The 20,334-nt window shown below is 44.4% G+C and overlaps 1 protein-coding gene across 1 annotated transcript in view; it reads left to right on the forward strand.

Annotated features, from left to right (window-relative positions):
• The first annotated feature begins 6,762 nt into the window (after window positions 1–6,762).
• The window catches only part of LOC124184397 (teneurin-m), a 344,914-nt gene continuing 331,342 nt past the window's right edge, over window positions 6,763–20,334 (forward strand). Inside the window, exon 1 of the mRNA XM_046574032.1 lies at window positions 6,763–7,705. The gene's annotated coding sequence lies outside the window, so the exon portion shown is untranslated. The remainder of the gene's footprint in view (window positions 7,706–20,334) is intronic.

Here is a 20,334-nt window from a genome sequence, read left to right on the forward strand (position 1 = left end):
TGGCTGTTCGGTCGGTCGGTTGGCCAGCAGGAGAGATTTTCCCGCTGTACAGTATTCCCCCTCGATTGCGGTGGTGCCGCGACGATTTCGCGGCTGTCGAGCTTGCAGGCGCAGCTTTCGGGTTCCCATCAGCTTTTGCCCACCCTCCGAATCGCTCTCGCGTATTATTGACGGCTTAAATTCATTAGATTCCACCCGCCACCCGCGCCTACTGCGGAACGCTTCCGAGGTGGCTCCACCTTCTTTGCAGGGGGATGAATCAGGAGGAGAGGAAGAAAGGAAGGAAGGAAGGAAGGAAGGAAGGATGCGGGCGGGTTGCGCCTGCCGAGTCGGCGAAAAATAATGCCGTAAATATATCAGATTACTTTATCAAATCACACCGATCCTGCAGGAAAACTGTGCAACATAGAACCTCGGCCAACTCTCTCTCTCTCTCTCTCTATTTCGTTATTTCCGTCTGGCTCTCGCCCTTTTTGAACCCTGTCGCTCCTCCCTTCGCGTCCTCTTCCTCTTCCTCTTCATCTTCCTCTTCCTGTTCTCCCCCTCGTCCTCTTCCATCCATCCCAATCCCCTGTTTGCCCGCCTTTCCTCGTCATCAGCTTTCCCTCCCTCTCTATCTCTCTTCCTCTCTTTCCCTAGCGGCCAAGCGTCGGCGTATTTATCTTTTTTTTGCACGGGACGTAATTCGGTAAATCCGGAATAAAGCCGTCAATAAAGTGTACCTCATACACACCTGTACGCGTTGCTACAGGGATACGCGATACCTGCACGATCACCTGTAAATTCTGCGTGGGGTTTTTTGGCTAAGTGCAGGGAATCCAAATACACGTATGAACGCGTTTGCCGGTTAGCATCAACCACGTAAAGGTCAACGGTACGTCATCACCTCACCGATCCATTATCACGTTTTTTTCCCAATTTTTCCAATATTTCGCAAAGTTTTACGCTGGCGTTGGAAAAACAAAATGCGGAGTGTTAAAACAAACAGCAGCTTCGGAGGAGGATGAGAGAAAGTAAAATAAACAGTACATGCGATCTACCGCTACGAGAAAACAGACGAATGGCATCCAATATCCGATTAAAGCTTCTGATTTGAGAGAGACGTCATTCACCATGAAACACCATTTTCATCATACTATCATCATAATATCTCGGTAGCGGAGTAAAATCCGTAGTAAAATCGTCATCCGGAGCTTTTCGGCGCGTTCGAGTACCTTCCTCAGCACTTCGTGAGAAGAGTCGCGTCTTCGCTTGCGCACAAGTTATTCCCTCACTTTGCAGGCCCACGAGTTCGTTATATGGAAGTTGTATTTTTATTTGTGCAGACAGATTCATCGGCGTTACAGCAGTTAAAGCTTCGCGATGGTTGAATTGTTTCTTTGCCATCTCAACGTAACAAAAAAAAGAAGAAAATCCTCCAATACATGCTGTCAAAGATACGTGAAGATGCAGATCCTTGAAGAGGTTAAAAAGTGGATCCGAAAGAAAAACAGAATTGAAACTATAATAGACACGAAGCTATAATGAGAAGCTGCGTTGTGATGTCGCTGTCCACGCTTGAATTCAAACGACCCGCGAGGAAAAAGTTGATGCGTTGAAAGAGTCATAATTACCAAGTCATTCGCGTGTATAGAATAGTTGGTCCAATCAGGTCTCGGATTCGAAGAGCTTGTAAGAATGAAGAGAGGGAGTGAGTCAGAGCTTGAATGAAATTACGAGACCGTATATAACTTATACGCACATATGTTTGTAGGCGCGTGTATTTATAGGGAGCACTAAAATCCACATACGTATATACACATGTTTCTTTTTATTCCACCATTTCTTTTTTTCTTTCTTTTTTTTCCTTTCCATCTCTCTTTCCCTCAAGACGGTTGCGTGCGAGACCCGACCAAGTATTTATACCTGAGACCAGACCAGACCAGACATAGTCCTCAACGCCATCAATCTTTATTTCCACACGCTCGTGCGATGTACGCCGACTGTGCTAACCTCACCCCAGAATTGGGTGTAGATTCACTTAAATCTTTTAACGAAATGCCAAATGAATTTTCGAAGCCACTCACGTGCATCGGTTGCATGGGCGGACAACGAGGCTATGATGAAAGAAGGAAAAATGAAGGAAAAAAATTTCAAGACCTTTGCAGGAATTGCGTAGGAGTAGCATTGAGTATAAGTTGTGATAATTGCAGCAACAGTTCTGAAGAGAAAACGCAAGAGGCCTGAGGACACGCGTCACGAACGCGGACGAGGGTGAAATAGAACACGAAACGTTAATAACGAGCCGAAACAATTGAGAAAAATAATACAAAAATCGTGAAAATAAAGAAAAGCGCGCTTTTAATGGCTCGGTAAACTTTTTGTGTGGTTATTTTTGAGGGATTCAATTTGCCTCTCCGACGATCACTATCGCCGCAGTTGGTTCGCTCACCTTGGCGTGTCGGTGATTGCGGGTCGTTAGTTAATCAGTTAAGACGCTGCTACTGCTGTTGCTGGTGGTGAGACTCGGGCGTTTTAATTGCTTTTAAATTTACAAAAATATATCTCCCTGGGAATACCGAATAAATTACAATCGACATTTCTGCCCATCGTCGTAGCTCCGTGTTTAAATCACGTACGTCTCTATTGACCTGGGCGTCTAATCCGTCCACGCATCTCAATTAACGTACGTACGTCCACTAAAACCGGCAGTGATATGTTCATTATCATTAATTAAAGCCCAATCAGGATCTCCGATGTCTAAATGATACCCAGCAATGACTATAAAGAAACACATCGTAGGTATATACGTGCATACATGTACACATGTATATACACTGAGAAAAATTTCATTTGTTACAGTAACTAGAAAATTTCAGTAAAACGAGTATCGTTAAAAAAACTGTTTGAATATTGTTGGGATTACGAAAAACGAGGTACGCCTAACCATTTTGCGCTATTGTCGACCCTTTTTTGGTAATTGCAACGCAAAATCAGTTTGCGAGGTTTACTCTACTTTTTTAGTTAAACAAGGCTTTAACGTCAATTTATTGTTACACAAGCATTAAATTTTCGCAAAAATTACAAGAATATATAGTAACAGTGATCATAATGACAAGGATAGTAACGGATACTAGAATTTTCGGTAACAGCTGCAAAACTAATTTTCATTTTGTACCTAGAACTATATTTTTCGATTGTGGTAAAATATAAAATTAGTTAAGGACCAAGCGGTAACCGGAACTAAAAATTTCTCTCAGTGTATATCGTTTTCCTCAAGGTGCTGGTTTCGCAGTCTTGATAATTTGACTCGACAATGTTGGCGGTACGAGGATCTAGGATACATGCATATCGTTTTATTAATGGATGGAGGTCCGCAGATCAAGCTGGTAAATTTATAACGTTAACTCCTCTTCGAGTTGCTCGCAAGTTTTGTGCTCGGAGCGCGTTAACCGACGGTTATGAGGATCGGTTTACACGCGGTTGTGTAATTGGCATTGATATTGGTTTCCATTAGAGGGCGCGAGTTATTATTTTTTAATCACTGGTCCTTTTGCCGTGGTTAAAAACGGCGAGGAGAGAGCTAAGAGTTGGAGAGAAATAACGCGGAGAAACTGACGAAGAAAAGAGAGAGAAATATTAGCCGACGATCCGAGAGCGAGAGAGATCCTTAGACTTAATGAGCGGGGCAGGAGGTCAGGAGGGGGAGTTTTGTACAGTTCGAGTTGGACAAAGCTTTTCCGAAGCACGATGCACCAATGGAGCCTCGATGGGTACCTGGTAATTATTCCACTTCTAAACTTTACCCGATTCCCCAAACTCCCGACGCCCCGAAGCTCGCATTCAATTCCGAGTTATTACATATATACATATATATATATATATATTATAAATGTGCACGTATATACATTTCCGCAGAAGTGTGTTGTAAATTTGTCAAAATATGAATAAAAACTTATCGATACGACGAAAGTTTCATCCACGAAAAAACGAAGAAGAAGAAGAATAAAAAAACAAGCAAAAAAAATGATTTGAAATCGTGGTCGCTGGAATGATGGGTACGAATATGTGTACATACATACCTATATGTATATGTCGGCCGCAAGAACCACCGCAGCGATAATTCATCTTCCAGAGGTGTCCGTGTGTCCGTAAGATGTGCAGAGTATGTTTATAACGCGAGGGTACGTGGAGCTGGTTTCACGGACGGCGGTGATTGAGTGCGCTGCAAAGAAGCTGCGAGCTCGAGTCCTGCGGTGCTCCTTCTTACAGTGTCTGGAAGTCGGAAAAGAATGCAAGGAACGCCAGACAAAGGGATCGGACTAACGAAGTTTGCGCCAAATTTGAAAGCGGTTGTGTTCATCGAGCAGCATTTGCATACCTATATAGGTATCTACATTTGCCGTTGTTGCGTAGCGTTTCGATCGTTTCGATCTTCCAACTGCAGACAGCTCCCGTCGAGGTTACTTCAAGACCATCCGCGAGTCCGCTGTCCACGAAGCCCCAAATTCCGTTGACTACCGTTGATGATAATGCCCCTGCGATTATTAATCGTGAAATTAATGCCGAGATTAGAATAAAGATGAATGACGGGGATGTCGGTGACAGAGCCGAGGCCCGCGCCTTCGGCTTTCACCCTTCACCCTTCACCCTTCGCCGTTCAACCTTCACCCTCTCGACTTCCGCTGTCCCTCGCCCTGCAGGAGACCCTTTCCTCCCGATATTCGCAATGCCATTACGGATTAGATTCTCCCTCTCGTCTCTGAAAGCGCATCACCCTCAGCCTCGTGCCCTCAGTTGAGCTAGCCGAGAGAGAGAGAGAGAGAGAGAGAGAGAGAGAGAGAGAGAGAGAGAGAGAGAGAGAGAGAGAGAGAGAGAGAGAGAGAGAGAGAGCGAACCGCCATCACGGGATTCGGTGCCGCTGGAGGATGAACCCTTTGATTTGTGCTGCCGCAGCGCTATCTGGCATGAGACTTTTGCTAAATCACGCGGGCAGCACCGTTCCTTTTAAATCTCATTCCCACCCACCGACTGAGACGAGACGAGACGAGGCAAGGAGAGGCAAGGCGGCGCCTCCGCTTCGTCAATCGCGACGGATTTAACTTAATTCTCCTCTCAAGTTCGGCGAGAGAACCGTGCCAGCATCCCGGCTCCTTTACTCGCTTTCGCTAAACAAAGGACTGGGCGAAATACGGTCCTGAATATCGGAACGTGTAGTTTATTTTTCTTACTCGGAGCAGCCCCGAAAGTGAAAGTAGCGTATTTTTTGTCACCGAAAAGGTGATCACTAATGCAAATCCGATCGAATCCGGGCCTAAAATCCATCGGACAAAGCCCGAGGCCTCCGCAGAGCCTTTTACTACCGAATCGAAAAACCCCGCGCCAACGGTGGAGAACGTCAAAGGCCATTCAACGCCATTTCCGACGATTACGAAGGCTAGCCGCGGAACGAGAAACTAACTCGAGATCCTGCAGCGCCGCTTGGCCGGCCTGCACTTCGCCACCAACGAACCCCTGAACGCCATGGTCAATGATCACGAGTGCGTCACGACGAGGAGATTAAGTGATTGCTATCCCAATTAATCCCTCCCGCGAAATACCGACGTTACTCTCGATCCGATTGGTCGTCACGTTTCCCTGCCTCACGCGGAGTCATGCAGTGGCTTCTGTCACAACGTTAACGAAAGATTTCATGACACATTTGTCTGATTGTAGATCTTGAGGTGATTGGAACGATCCGAGTTTAAATAGATCAATTGTCGGGCACGAAAGACGCTTCGCGTTAACGATCGCTGCGATGCCAACACGCCTCTCAACCCTTGTCAGTTTTACAGGAACGGTATAAGGGAGGATAAGACTCGGAGTGCCCGAGTCAATTTGCGAGGGAAAAATACCCATTCGAGGATATCGGTGCCTTTCGGATCATCCGAAGAGGGTCACCGGTAGAGGCTTCTTCTCCTAATCGAAATCAAGATATCCGAGAAAATCAAATAAAATTCCTTATTTCATGCCCCTTTTTATGAAGATTCCGTTAGGAGGGATCCCCCAGGCATGCGAGTGTGTATCGAAGCGATGCCTTGTATACACACAGACTTGGGTCCAGACATCGCGCAGAGAAATGAACGATCAAGTTTCTCTCTGCTGCCTAGCTGTAGAATGTAACATGAAACGGTTTTACTGGAAGTCGCCGTGTAGTCTAAATTTTGGTGATTTCCAGAGGAAAACCGATTCGAACCAATGATATGCCTAAACATTTCGCACATACACATATCGCATTTATACACACATACGTATACCTGCTTTACGATATTGGTGAGGGTGGAGGTTCCAGCTTCTGAGGATCGAAGAATTTTCCTGGAAGCAATGGGCTCATCGGACTATCGAAGATGAATCTTGAGGCCATTAGGGACCGAGTCGTTGGCCCGGAAGAAAATTGGGACCAAAGTCAAAGGTCGAAGACCGGGGTAATCGCGTCACACTAACGACGAAAATTTTCGTCCGTTCCGGGTGGATGCAGCCAGGTTTTCGTATCCGCATCAGTTTCTGCACCGAGACATCGGAAGAGAATACATTTACGTTTGTGTAAGAGAAAAGTGAGGATAAACTATGAAGCTCGACTAGAGCGGCGTTCGTAGTCCTCGGTCCTTACCGGGGGTTGGTTTCGGGCGCATGACGTGGCGCAAGCGCAGCCTGGAATCGAACCCCGAACCTCGCTTCATCCAGAAGAACCGTCGAGGACGATGATGTCTAAGCTCAGTGCGCTCGGCGGACTGTTCGTGAACGGACGTTTCCCTCGCGAGTCCTTGCCCCTCTGTCAAAGCCACGCTCGAGCCTGGATGTGCCCTCGGCTGGTGCATCCAAGTCGTGATTGAACCGTTCCTTAGTTGGCGCTGAATGTGGGAAAGAGTCCTCAGCACCTACGGCAGAACAAATACTCGAAAGGCAGATCAGAGACAGTAACAGCCGAATTGCGACTTCGGTCGGAAAGTAGACCGGCATTGATGCGAGCTTGCAGAGCTCAGATCCCGGCATCTCTTCCAAGACAAATCCCAGCCGTTTCCTCAGCGTCCGCTTAATGCTTAGCGGCCAAGGAATTCTCCAAGTTTTTCCAGTCATCGAACTGGCATGCTTGGTCAATCGGAATCCTTCCGTCTGAAACATATCCTAGACACGGAAATTTAGTCACGTGAAGTCAACCCTTATTGACGCTCGATTTTGTCGTTGAGGAATCAAATCGAAGCTTGAGCAAATCGCCGACTGTGTGTCAAGGCATTGCCTAAAGTTAGTGCACGTTCGCTAAACGAGCAGGACTGCAGGGAAAGCATTGTTGCACCTGTTCGAAAGCTCAACTGAATAGCAGTTGCTTATGCGTCCGTAACTCACTTGAAATTCGTCGGTCAAAAGCATCGAGACATAGATTGCAGCTTTGGGTTATCAGGAGTGTGCGGCTTGTTTTCACCCTCACGCGACGCAGCTGAGAAAGGCGAAAGTTCCACATGGTTGAAAGGCTGGATTCTACGAGTGACGTTCAGTGCAGTTTGTGGAGAAACTAGACGGAAGAACTGTTCACCCTAAAGGAAAAAAAAAGAAAAAAAAAAGAGGAAATCAACAAACAGAGTGATTGTTAAGTATTGAAAGAAAAAAAATCAGTAACGACGATCGACAGCAACGTTGGACTGCTCTTTCATCGTCTGAAGCTGCGGAGTAAAGAGCTGAGCTTTAGCTGGTGAGTCGAAAGCTCTACTTTTACACCCTTGGCCGTCAATTTTCATCTTTCTTTCGGGATATATTTAAAGCTTGCGGAAGTCGGCCACGCGTAAGGATCACTCCTGGTCGGTTTCGTTCCCCCGCTGCCGATCAGCCTTTTGTTTTTCAAAGTCGAGTGGCCGATCTTCCCGCCCAAAGGGCTCACTCCGCCGTAAAATTTCTCCAACAAATTTTACGCGTTTCATTTTCGTCCACCCGAAAACCCCCCACTCCGCAACCGCCTTAAAGGTCATCGGGTGAGTCTGGAAAAAAAGTGGAATAAAAATATCAATGCTGTGCAGATATTTCTTTCATAAAGTGAAGTGAAATTGATGACATATTTACGACATAATTGAGAGTGACGAAATTGCACCGATAAGCGGAATTGTTAATTGCGTTTAAATTCACACCCCCGTTCGTTCATTTTGTCCATTTTTTTTTATTTTTTTTTCACTCGTGTGACGGGATGAAAAATACGTAAGCCGTAACGGGCGTCGATTGTTCGGTACAGGCCGCATTTCCAAATGAACTAGTTTACCGCCCATCAATACATACATACATAATCGAATTTTGAAGCCACTAGAAGCTTCTTAGCCTCTACCTTGATCACTTACCATATGAAGTAGGTACACGTTTTAAAAGAAAAGAAACGGCGGGTTCGCACCGAAATACACATAGAGACTAATATAGATCGAAGATGCGCGGCAGAGGCTTACACTCCACTTACAAAGAGGATACGTACATACTTTGGTTGGCATACGGCGACGACGCAACGGGTTGATGGCCCATAGAAACACAAGCGTAAGAAACGAATGTAGGAAAGGAAAGGAGAAGAAAGAACGCAAGTAAGAATGAAGGAGCGAAATAAAGGACTGCGCTATGTTCTGGGTGGTCTCTTACTCGGTCTCCGATCTCAACCAACACCCGGGCACACACAAACGCACACACACGCGAGAATTACTTTGAATACGGAACAGACTTAACCGGACTGTTTGCGAGCACTATCTACCCGCTGGCTAGTGGCTACAAGAATAATAAGTGCCAGTGACGCATTTAGCCAGACGGACTCCGGCTGACTGACTGACTGACTCCTAATTGCTGGCGACAAGAGGAAAGGAAGAATGAAAAAAAAAAGAAAAAAAGAAAACACCCACAGCTGCGTTAGACCCCGTTTCACGAAGTCTGATTACTAATTACTCCGCATGGCTAGGCTACCCAAAATGTCAGTGTACCATCCACCGTGTAGCAAATGAATTCAACTTACTGCGAATATCACTATATTTGGTACTATGTTATTATACCCCGATACAGAACCAGACCGCGACGTTATAGAATAGCGTCAAATTGGCAAGGGAGCGGAATTATTAGCGATCAGCGCGTGTCGTCGGTGAAATGAAATGACGCATGGATGACAGCTCGGAAACGGCGACTATCGCAGCGATAGAGAGAGAGAGAGAGAGAGGGAGAGAAAGAGAGAGCGAGGGAGGTAGAGAGCGTCGATCGATCACTGATTTATACGACACAATGCTTTTTCGATCAAACGATTTATAATCGTTCCCCGATAGAAAACCTGTGTTGGGGTAGAAAGAGGTTCACGTGGCTCGTTTAAAGAATTTTCTCATCGATTCATCATCGCGCCTTATAAAACGGGACTCACGTAGAGCCTTTGCTGCAGGCACGGAGAGAACAGGGAGGAAAGTGTTGGTTTCATCACCTTCGACAATGCATGTGCCAGGGTTAGTTTTGTCGGGCGAATTTTACCCTCATTAGAATTTTGCAGAAGCTGAGCTTGCCAACAAAGCACGCAGCTGTTTGTCAGCGCGGCTTTAGCGCGTGAAAAAAAAAAGGTTCGTAGAAATGTAAATTGAATTTTTCACAAAGGGTTGTTTTTCCCGAATCAAGCCAAGACATCGAAGAAGAGATAGCGCAGACGGTCGTAAATCACTACACGACTCGACGGTGAACCCGCGAATGTCTGCGACGCAACCATACTCGTGATGTTTACGTATTACTCGTAGCTGTATTATATCTTGTTTGACCGTTTTATTCGACCGCGGGTTAATCGCGATGAAACCACTCGACCTGGCCTTACGGGTACGGGGGTGCGTGGATACGTGTTACCTGTGTAAGCGATGTTGATGATAATGACGATGCGATGAACGGAAATCACTCGCGTGATCTTACGCCCTGCAGGCTACACCGACCTACGATACACACGCTCGTCTACGTTTATGCAGCAGTCAAGCCCGACCTAGTTCGCAATCAGACCTAACGTACCTACTATACGTTAGGTGCGCGATGGAGTGCGATAATTATCGAGTTTTCTTGGCCGGGTGGTAGTTTTGCCTTTTAGGCCGCTCGCCCGGCTATGATTTGATCGTTGATCCGAGCCAAAGTTTCGCGCTGCAGACTTGTACGTATACAGAATACTTCTGATACGGATAAGATGAGTTTTAGCAAAGTGGAAATTAAAAACGGCCGGGTTATGCTAATGGAGGTTGCAAAAATAGCGCCAAGTTTACGGTGGAATTATGCAACCGCATTCGAACCCCCGGCGACACGCAAGACTCGACTTTTTCCACCCTCTATCGTTCGGACGAAGTTAGCCTGCGGTTACCTCTTATCGCGAAAACAGTCGCGGTATTTGCCATTCTGGTATTCTGTCAATTCGTGCTAAGAAATATTCCCTCGTCAAATTTTACCGCGCGGACGAAAAAAATGGATCGTTCGTCTCGGTGGTAAGGATTTTATTTAGAAATAGCAATGGCGGAGCTTTTGAAGAGAGACAGAGACGAGTGGTGGGTTAGGTATGACGCGCGGTATTATATCTGTGCGAAACTACGAGAAATTGTTTACCACGATTGAGAAGAAGGAATAAATGAAACTGAAAAACCCGTTGGCGGCCGCATCGTGCATGAAATCAATCTTGACAAGGCTCAATGTAAATTGTACAAATTGCCGCCAATCAAATATAATTGACAGTGAATCATGAAGGATTTGGATTCGGCGTCTGGCATGTCAGTCCTCCGATCCGTATAGGAACAGAGTTTACAGAAATTTGTTCGGCGTTACGAGATCCCTGTTTGCATTCTGCGCCCCGTCATCCCTCGCGATTATTACTACCGCGCCGATACGACGATGCATCAGTCACAGATCAAAAACGATACGACAACTTTTTCCAATTTCACTTCAATACCATATTCACGAGAATAACGCTAGCTACCAGTGTTCGCAGTCAAATGAAAAACAGAGATTCTGTTAGGTTGTCTCGAAATTAAAGGCCGATTCGCATTAATTTAATAAGGTAAATCCAGAAAAGATACCTCACTGGGAGAGACACGACCGATCATTTCTATTTCTTGGAATACTCGAAAAATATTAGAGATATTAAAAAGATTCGTCAGAACATTCTGTTTCATTTGAGAACACAGATTTGTGAAGAAAAAAAAAGTGTAAAAAAATACATATTATAAAAATCACCGACTTCTTTGCACCTTAATCAAAGATTATTCTTTGAATCTAATAATTCTGTTTTATTTTCTCGTAAATCTTGAGCCAATTCTGGTAAAATCCGCTTGACAATCGTAACATTTCAATTATTTATTTGAATTCTAATTTCGTCTTATTCAAATTTTTCTTAGATTTGCAATCAACTGACCAACTCAATTGGTTCAAATATTTTTATATCGATAACCAATTACCACCAGAAGCCATCTCTCTCAAGTGTGGCATTTCACCGACCGTAATCTTGGGGTGAGATGGCCGATGCATTGAGTAAATAATTTTCGTTACTACGTGCAATTACGAAAATATTAAAATCCTCCCCTTCGTACCTTACACAATATACACATCACCGCGTAGAGCTCCTGTGATAAGGGCGCGCACTCGAAATTTCGATTTCGTAGTAGAATGAGTTTTTATAAAATGTCCGACTTAAGGGAGGCATTAAGGTCGAACGTAACGGCGATTGGCCGAGGATGAAGGGGGTTGGGAGGATGGTTGAGGGGTCCTAGCCATTCCGTTAGATTGCCGCCGGGCCTGTAATCTCCCCTAATAACTATAGATTGTCCGACGACGTCACATACCATCCCCGTATCCCTCGGCGGTGGCTTATCACCACCTTAATCGTTCCCATAATACGAGACAGCTACGGTACTCGCAGACTACGTACCTCTGCCGTGTCCCTCCAGACGCTGGCTGATGCAGTACGTGGATCGCATCAGATATTGCTGGATATCGCCGTCTACGTATTCCGCTTGATCAGCCTGCAGAGTTTCTCGCAAGTTTCGAATCCTCCTCGATACCAAACGTACAATTTTTCACATCCAGATTCACGAGTACTTCGAGAGCGATGAACTTCTCCGGACAATTTGACCAGTGATCGTAAGGATCTGACGAAGACAAAGTAAGAATGAAATGTAACATGTTTCTGGTGTAATTTATGAATCGATATTGTTTATTGATGCGAATGAATAAGCTATAAGTTTGAAAAAAGCAAATTTGTTTGCCGTATTTGTTCAAATAATTGGAAATAGAAGAAAAAAAATGTCAACTCGTATCGCGGGACAAATTTTGACGGGTACAATGATCGATCGGTTTACACAGTCGCGCGTACCTCAACAAGAATAATTTTCGAGACGAAGACAAAATTGGCTGTTGGCTAAGATATTGGATATTGTGTACTTTTTTTCTCTCTTTTTATATACGTAAAGTGACTCTGGACCGTGGTCGACGTGACGTGGCTGTGGAATATTTGCAAAGAAATCTATTTGCTTTTCACCGCAGAAGAAAGTTAAAAAGTTTTGGACGTAGCAGTATAAACGGCAGGGGGTGGAAAACCGAGAGGAGGAGGGGAATTTCATTTTATTTACGGTAAAAAACTAATAAAGAACAAGTGACCGAGTCGATAGAATTTTTTTCCGGCTGTCCCACGAGAGATGGGCTCAAAGTTATTTCTTTTCGTCTTTTTTTCTCAACCAATTACATTTTTCCAATTCTGAGTGGATTTTGCATGTATAATAAAAGTCGAAAGTCGCAGGTAAGTATAACTCGACCCCACGGATGCGGACTCTGTGTTTGTACGTGAAATCGCTCCGTGCTTCAACGCACAAGGCAGCCAAGTTTCACCCGAAATTGCACACGGATCGATCAGAGGCCACACGCTTATTTTCCCTCCACAAAAGGAGAATTTCCTTGCTATAATTGAGAGGCTAATTGCCGCAATGGCGCAATAGAAAAATCGCGAATCGATGGATCCAGTGGGCGCATAAAACGTTCGTGCACAGTGCGTGGGAGTAAATTCCCGCCAAGTTATGGGCGGTAAAAATTTTGCATCGCACGTAACTACGGCAGCACCTAGTAAGGAAGTAAAGTAAAATAAAATATCAACCCCGCAAGGTGGAAAGATCACGACCCCACGTGCCCCTCGAGTGTGTTGAAAAGTTTTTATGCTTTTGAGTAAATCGCGTTTCCCTCTTCAGCCGGTTCACTTCGTCCAGCACTTCGCGTGTTGCGCCATTCACTGGAATTTCAAGCGCCCAGAAAAACCCTCTGAGAAAACGATTTTCAACCTAGTCAAGTTTGCAGGTATAATTGCACGACTCAACTATGCGAAAGTATGCCTATGACATATCACGCGAACTTGGCCGGAAAAAAAATTCGCTCGTACATGGGGCATTCCAAGCCAACTCGACCTGCCGCCAATTTATATAACATGCTATTTCGGGGATCGGAAAAGCAAGCCCTGAATTATTTAATTTTTTTTACCAATGATTCACAAAAGTGTTCTTATTTTTGCACTACTTTACATCCCAACATCCGTCAGTCGTACGAAAAAATCACCAGCACAAAAAATCATCGCGAAGACGCGAAATGGAAAGAAATATTTTTTTTCCGATTTTGTTAATGTCTAGCATTTTTTTTCTTTCTTTTCTTTTTTAATTCTCAACTTTGAGACTTTATAAGTTAGAATCAAATGAATGTCAAGGAAACGAGAAAATATAGGCATACATACCTCAACTAAATGTCTGCCGAATTGAGTTATATCTCACAAGTGAAATGTCCGATATCAAATTAAATATTCATTTGTTTGGTAATCTACGTATATATTTATACCCTCATTTTCTCGCTTACGGAATGTCCTATATACATTATACGTACAATATAACATAAAACGCTGCATAAGTCTGTGAAAAAACGATCAGGCCTCGAGGCTTTTCAGTGAATAAATTAGCCCAGTGGTAAACTTCCACTCGTATATAATATGATCAAGGCTGAAAAAACCGTTTTGCTAATCGCCATCGAGTCGAGAATTCCACGAATGATTGTCGCGGCGCTAAGACCGTGCAAAAATGAGGCACGAAACTGATACTGCAGGTAAATGCGGCCAAAAAATACCGATAATAAACGTGCTGGACGGGCAGCAGATGTAGCAAATCGGTAGCAGCAGCAGGTGGGCAGCAGCTCTCCTATCCTCAGATACGTGCAACGTGGTGACAGCGGCGTCGTCGCCGAGGCGTCGGGTCGTGGAGCGAGCAAAATTTTTTCCACCCCTTTTTTTCCGCCTTGTTTTCTCCTATTTTTACTCTCATTTTTCCCCTCTTTTTCCCGCCTGTCGACCGCGATGCAGGGAGAGAATATTCACAGGAGAAAGAGAAGTAGAAGGAGAAAGAGAAAGAGAAAAATAAGAGAATAGAAAGAGTTGGTTGGCTGCTTTGTGGAGCTAATTGTTTTCTGGAGTAACGCGAACGTAATAGCTCCTGGCGTGCGAGAGGGACGCGAAGCTCGGACTGCTGCTGGCCGGGCCAAAAGGAGAAACTGAATGAAGATGGAGGAAAAAGAAGAGCAGAGGAGAAATAATATCGGAGAGCTGAGAGCGAGTGCCGAATTAGTGGTTAGAGTGGAATCGAGAGAGGCGGAATCCGGAGGGAACGCGGGGGGGAGGCGGCGCACAATGAGAGAGAGGAGTAAAGCTGTCCGCGAATGAGGTCGACATAATTGCACCCCCAGTCATACCGAAGGCGGGCGGCCCCCGCCGTCATCCATTGTGCCGCCGAACCTCGGCCTGGCTTTGATTAAATACTTGACACATCTCAGCGATGGGCATAAGTTCGGTTGAATTGTAATTACGGGGAGACCGACCGTAATTTTCGTCGCACTTCGCAGGATTCGTATTTCTCTGCAGGATTCTGTGCTCTGCAGATATGCCCACCGATGTTTGGTCATGTAATGCATCTGGTCTCGGGTTTTCGAACCATGACTATTTATCACTATCCTCGAGACGACACGTTTCGTCGTCGTTGTTTCCCGATCAACCGTTTAATCAAACTGATTAAAAAAATTACTTCGCAGTTCTGAGTAAATACGATTTCGCAAAATTGCAACATAATCTTTCGGGTTTTAATACCAGTTGTTCGTCTTTTTTCGTTGAAATTAAAACCATTTCTATGTATTACAGAAATTAAGAATATTTTTGTTTCGTGTGAAACATTATTTGATTAATTTTTTTAAATTACATCGGTACAGCGTTTGATGGGTTGATGTGCGTTAAACCGACACGTGGTAACGCAATTTCTTCTGTAAAAACCGACCATTTTTCTAAGCGGCCAATCTGTGTGCGAGTAAACTTGAATGCCTGGTTTCAGGTTGAACTGGAATTCCCGAGACTCGATTAATCTTTCTTCATACCCGAAAAAAATCTAGCTCCACTATTATTTGTTCCTGTTTCCGATTCTCTTCATATTCCGCTCTACTTAACAAGATACGTTAGCAGATAGTTACATCTTTTTGTTGCACTTTAGCTATTCCCCGTTTCCACAGCTGAGAGGTCAATTTTTTAATTTTTTTTGTTATTATGAAACGAGGGATACGAGTTGTTCAACTTGTTTAGACAAAAATATAAATGTATACGCTCTTTTCGGAAGGACAGATTTGGTAATCGGAAAATTACTTTTAAAAAGAGCCAACCATGAGCTCCCTAACACTTGAGGGTGCTTCTCTGAAGAACAAGGGGTCGCCTCGCGGGCTCCTTTTCCCTCGTCAAAGAAGTTTTATTGCAAGAGTTGACTCGTCTTTTGATGTCTAATCACGTCAAAGTCGTAATCTGTTTGGATCCAGACGCTTTTGACTTTGGCTGTAACTTGTATTCGGTAAAAACAGTCGGAATAACAGTCGTATAAAGGATCGTTGACATTACGAAACTGTTCAGAAAAAAAAAGAAAGAAAGAAAAAAAACAAAAAAAACTACTCGCTAAAATTGAAAATTGACAGACAAATTTTCACGTTCATCTAATTACGTGAATCAAACTTCTCGACGTGAGCATTTAATTACGAGGGCAGAAAGCATGTTCTTCTTTCTTCTTAGAAAGTTAATTACAATTATTGAACTGTTTCTATTTTTGTTTATTTATTTTTTTTTTTTTTTTATTTGAAATTTCTTTCGTCCTGCCGAGCGATTAGCGGCATGGCGTAGAACCAACCTGCAGATTATGCAATTTCATCAGAATTAATTGTAGCGCGATAAGTCGTTAAAACTCTCGAGCAAATTAATTAACACGAAAGTCGGTTAAGTGGAGCTAGTGGAATAAGAGCGATACTCCGAGGGGTGGAAGAGAACGAGGAGAATGAAAATAGCGCAGGGTCGTCGATGGCGCAGAGAGTGAGAGTGTGGTCGGCGAGTATAGCGGAAAGGAAGGTCGGGTCGGTAATGAAATAACGTACCTTATACGTATCCTTACCCGAAGCGGTCGACCAGCCACGGAGAACTTCTGAGCCTCGCGACCTCTAATCTGCAAACTCCGAGTGAAATGTATCAAAAGATGAATAAAAGCGAAGGAGCTCGTACATTTCGAGCCTTTGGCAGCCCGGTTCTATCCGACATGAAATTACCGCCGAGACGAAAAAGGGGACTCCGTAAAACTGACAGCACACTCAATCTTCCCGAATCACACCCTGCGTAACAATAATCGAAACGATGACTGTCGTGAACTTCAAACCAACCGTACAACCCGTCGAGTGAATCCTTGGGTATCGTACGACGCGAATGCATGCCTGTATAAATGGATGCGAGTTGATAATCCCCGTCGGGATTTTCCTCGGTTATGAAATAGTTTCCCAACACGCGTTCCCGAAGTTGCGGGTACCTACCGCACTGCAAACTTGCTAATGCTCGTTGCCAACGGTTTGACACATTTCCTATGCAGGTTATACAATAATTGCGAATGAAATATCGCCGGGGATCAACGTATCCTCCAGGGTTTAAGATACTAACGCGAAATCGATACGCGACAGGTATATCTACAACAGATTTTGGAAAGTCGTCACCCGGTTTTCCCTCCGTCTGCTCAAAGCTCGAGTTGACCGATTAAAAGAGTACCCTCTAGACGCCCTTAGCCCAGTTCCTCCAGGAATAGGTCATGTCGTAACATGGTTATCCTCGGAGTTTGGCGCTGCAAAAGCGTCAGCTGTCCTTAACGCTTTACGAACATTATTATAGGTATGCCGACATCGAAGCCGACCAGAAGACCGTCGCCCTGAATGGCGAGAGAGAGAGAGAGAGAGAGAGAGAGCCAACTTTTAAGCAGCGTCGTTCCAAACTTTTCCATGTATTAATTAATATACTGAGCCAGTGTGATTTGTAACGTAAAGCTCGGCGTCGCGCCAGCTGTGAAGGTAATGCACTGCACTTGCCGCTGGTGCTAGTGCCTTTCCGTATTTCCACGTTCGGCCATCTGGCTCACCTGAAACACCTGATAAAGTAGCTGCCACTTTTTTCACCGATACGTCATATTACGAACGTTTCGATAGTTCGAAAGACCAATATAAAGATCCCTCGTATTCGTCGGAGACCGAAGTCCAGGTGCTTTCCGAACGTACAGACGAGTTGACTCAATTTATACTCCCTGGCCGTAACTACACGATCAATTATTTCCCGTTTCATCTCTTTAACGGAATCGCCGAATAATCGCAGGTCTGTAACGGCTGGTCAAAATCCCGAAATCAACGATAAGCACATCGAATTTCGAAGCTGCACGCGCGGTTGTCACCTGAGCTTGAACACAGATCACCCTGAAACCGTTGCCCGTTATACGGAATAGTTACAGTGCGAGGATGCGGAAGCTCGAAAATCCAAACAAGCTTTGAAACCCTGACAGAAATCTATGTACCGAATTCGGTGGCACATTGAACACCATCGCGTGACCCATTAACGGTAGTTACGTGCCACCAGAAAACCCCTGAACACGACAAGTCACGCTGAGAGGGTTTGCAGGAAGAAGTATCGACACACCGATCCCGGAAGACAGGCTCGATATTCGTACCCTGAAAAAACGTAAAACCTTTCCCTGGACTGTTTTAAACAAGGATTAAAATATTTTCAGGAAAATGGTTGACGGTGCCAAACTACCAGCTCTACATCCTACGCGTCACAGGCGTATATAACACACCCACGTACCTTATACCTTACACCGAACCGCGGAGATCGACGTATACGTATGCATACGTATATCGCGCACGTATAGATGCGGTTTACGAATGTGCGGGAGCCAGGGGATAGAGCTGAATTAGCATGCCTATCTGTGTAATATATTGGACGGTATATCGCTGGACGTAGTTGGTGCCAGCGGTGGTTCCACCGGCGATGCCGTTGCTGTTGGACGCTGCCGGCGTGATGTAGTGACCCCCGGTTTTATTGGCACCCTCGTTCCCCGTTCTCCGCAAACCGCGGCCAGCCCGCTGTATCCACTCTGTATCTCTCTCTCTCTCTCTCTCTCTCTCCAGTTAATCCGTACGTCGGTTGCCGACGGAGGTTCGTTGATAAAAAGAATGCTGCAGCCCAATTTTCATCTAGGTAGATACTACGCATTCGCCCGCGATCATCTGCAAGATTATGCGAACGCTACGTCGCTACGTCGTCCCCATCGTTTCCGGTCGCACGTTACCTATTGCTTATACGTATACTTACTAACTCTTTCATATTCTTTATGGTAACTATTTAGGCTCGTTACTGTCCTCATATTTCGGCTACTTTTATTTCCCGTTATTGATATTGCGATTCAACCAAATTCTACTTCCCGGTTCAATAAGACCAAAGCCGAATTCTCCACCGAATTTCAAAAATCAATTTGTTCAACTGAACAGCTTCACACTCTTTGTTTTTACAATAAATTATTATAAATACAAATATACATCATCCTGGCTTCGATTCGGTCTCTTTCTCCATTCTCTGAGTTGAGAGTAGCGACGGGATCGAATCCAAATGTACCCAAATAAACATCTTTGGAGGGTCAATACCAGGTAAACCTCTTTCTGTAACACTCGGATGCAGTTGAAAAAAATCGCTGCTAATATCATCTCATCCGTATTACTCTTATACTTTTTCCGACAATGTATTTCACTTTTTCGCAGCGAAAATCCCGTACGACCGATATCGGCGCGCTATATTTCATACTCGATTTTGATTTTTTTTTCTTCCTTTTTTTTTTTTTTGTCTCTTTTCACCACAAATGCCAACACCTATGTGTGACCACCTACGATGTATTGCTTGCCACTAGATTTTCCGACCCTCATTCTTCATCACAGATTTTCATCGCGTTTTTTACCCAAACGGAATACCGATAGCAAATAGATATTTCGAACTCATTGAATCGCTGGATTTTAGAAAATCGAAGACGTTACAATATTCATAGATCGTATGAAATCAAATTGATTTCAATTCTGAATTACACATTTTATAACGCATCGCTAACATATTTAAAATTCACACAGCATCGCAATTATTTTGCGAAAATTCATAAATAAATCACCGGTGTGGAAACGAGGCTTGCAATCATTTTTTACACGCCTATAATAATTTTAATTTCAAAACGCGGTACGTATAATCTGCGGTTCAAGAGTGTGCGTGTTGAAAAATCGAGTCGACAGAGTTGCAGTTAATTTTAATTACCTTGAATGATTAAATTTCGACGGATATTGGGAAAATCGTTTATATGAACAGAGGCGCAAATTGCATCACCGACATACAGATGGACTTGAAGCTGATGAAAAATCGCAGACGAGAACGAAGTAAAAAATTTCTCGGCATGGTTTTTCAACCTGTTCACAAACATAACATAACAATTTATCATTCGCGTGAAAAATCCTTGAGCGACCGGAATGTAGGAACTGTACGGTGTCCTTAACTAATCAGATTCTGCCTTGTAATATGGCATAATGGGATGTACGGTATCATTTTACTGAATATTAATAAATGCGCTCGGCGTGATTTATGGAAGCTGAGTGGTTTATAGTTTGGAATAACTATATTCGAGTTAACGGATGCCGCGGCATATCGAGGCTGCCCGCAATTGGTGGTCATTCTAGATTCGTCCTAAGGCTGTGAATCGCGTCTTGATTGGTTCCCGAGGAACCGACGCCACCAAACCTGTCAGAAACCACAGTATATGAAATCAGCCGCGTCATTGACGTCACAGTGCACAGCGTACGTGGTCTACGATTGAAACAGGTTGCAGATGCTGCGGGGGAAATCAACGATCATTGTTACCGAATACGATGGATGCGTTTCGTGCATCCGGCACAATGACGCCGCAACGTTTATACGAATCAAAGTGAATT

The sequence above is a fragment of the Neodiprion fabricii genome, chromosome 6 (genome assembly GCF_021155785.1).
Source record: "Neodiprion fabricii isolate iyNeoFabr1 chromosome 6, iyNeoFabr1.1, whole genome shotgun sequence".
NCBI classification, from domain to species: domain Eukaryota; kingdom Metazoa; phylum Arthropoda; class Insecta; order Hymenoptera; family Diprionidae; genus Neodiprion; species Neodiprion fabricii.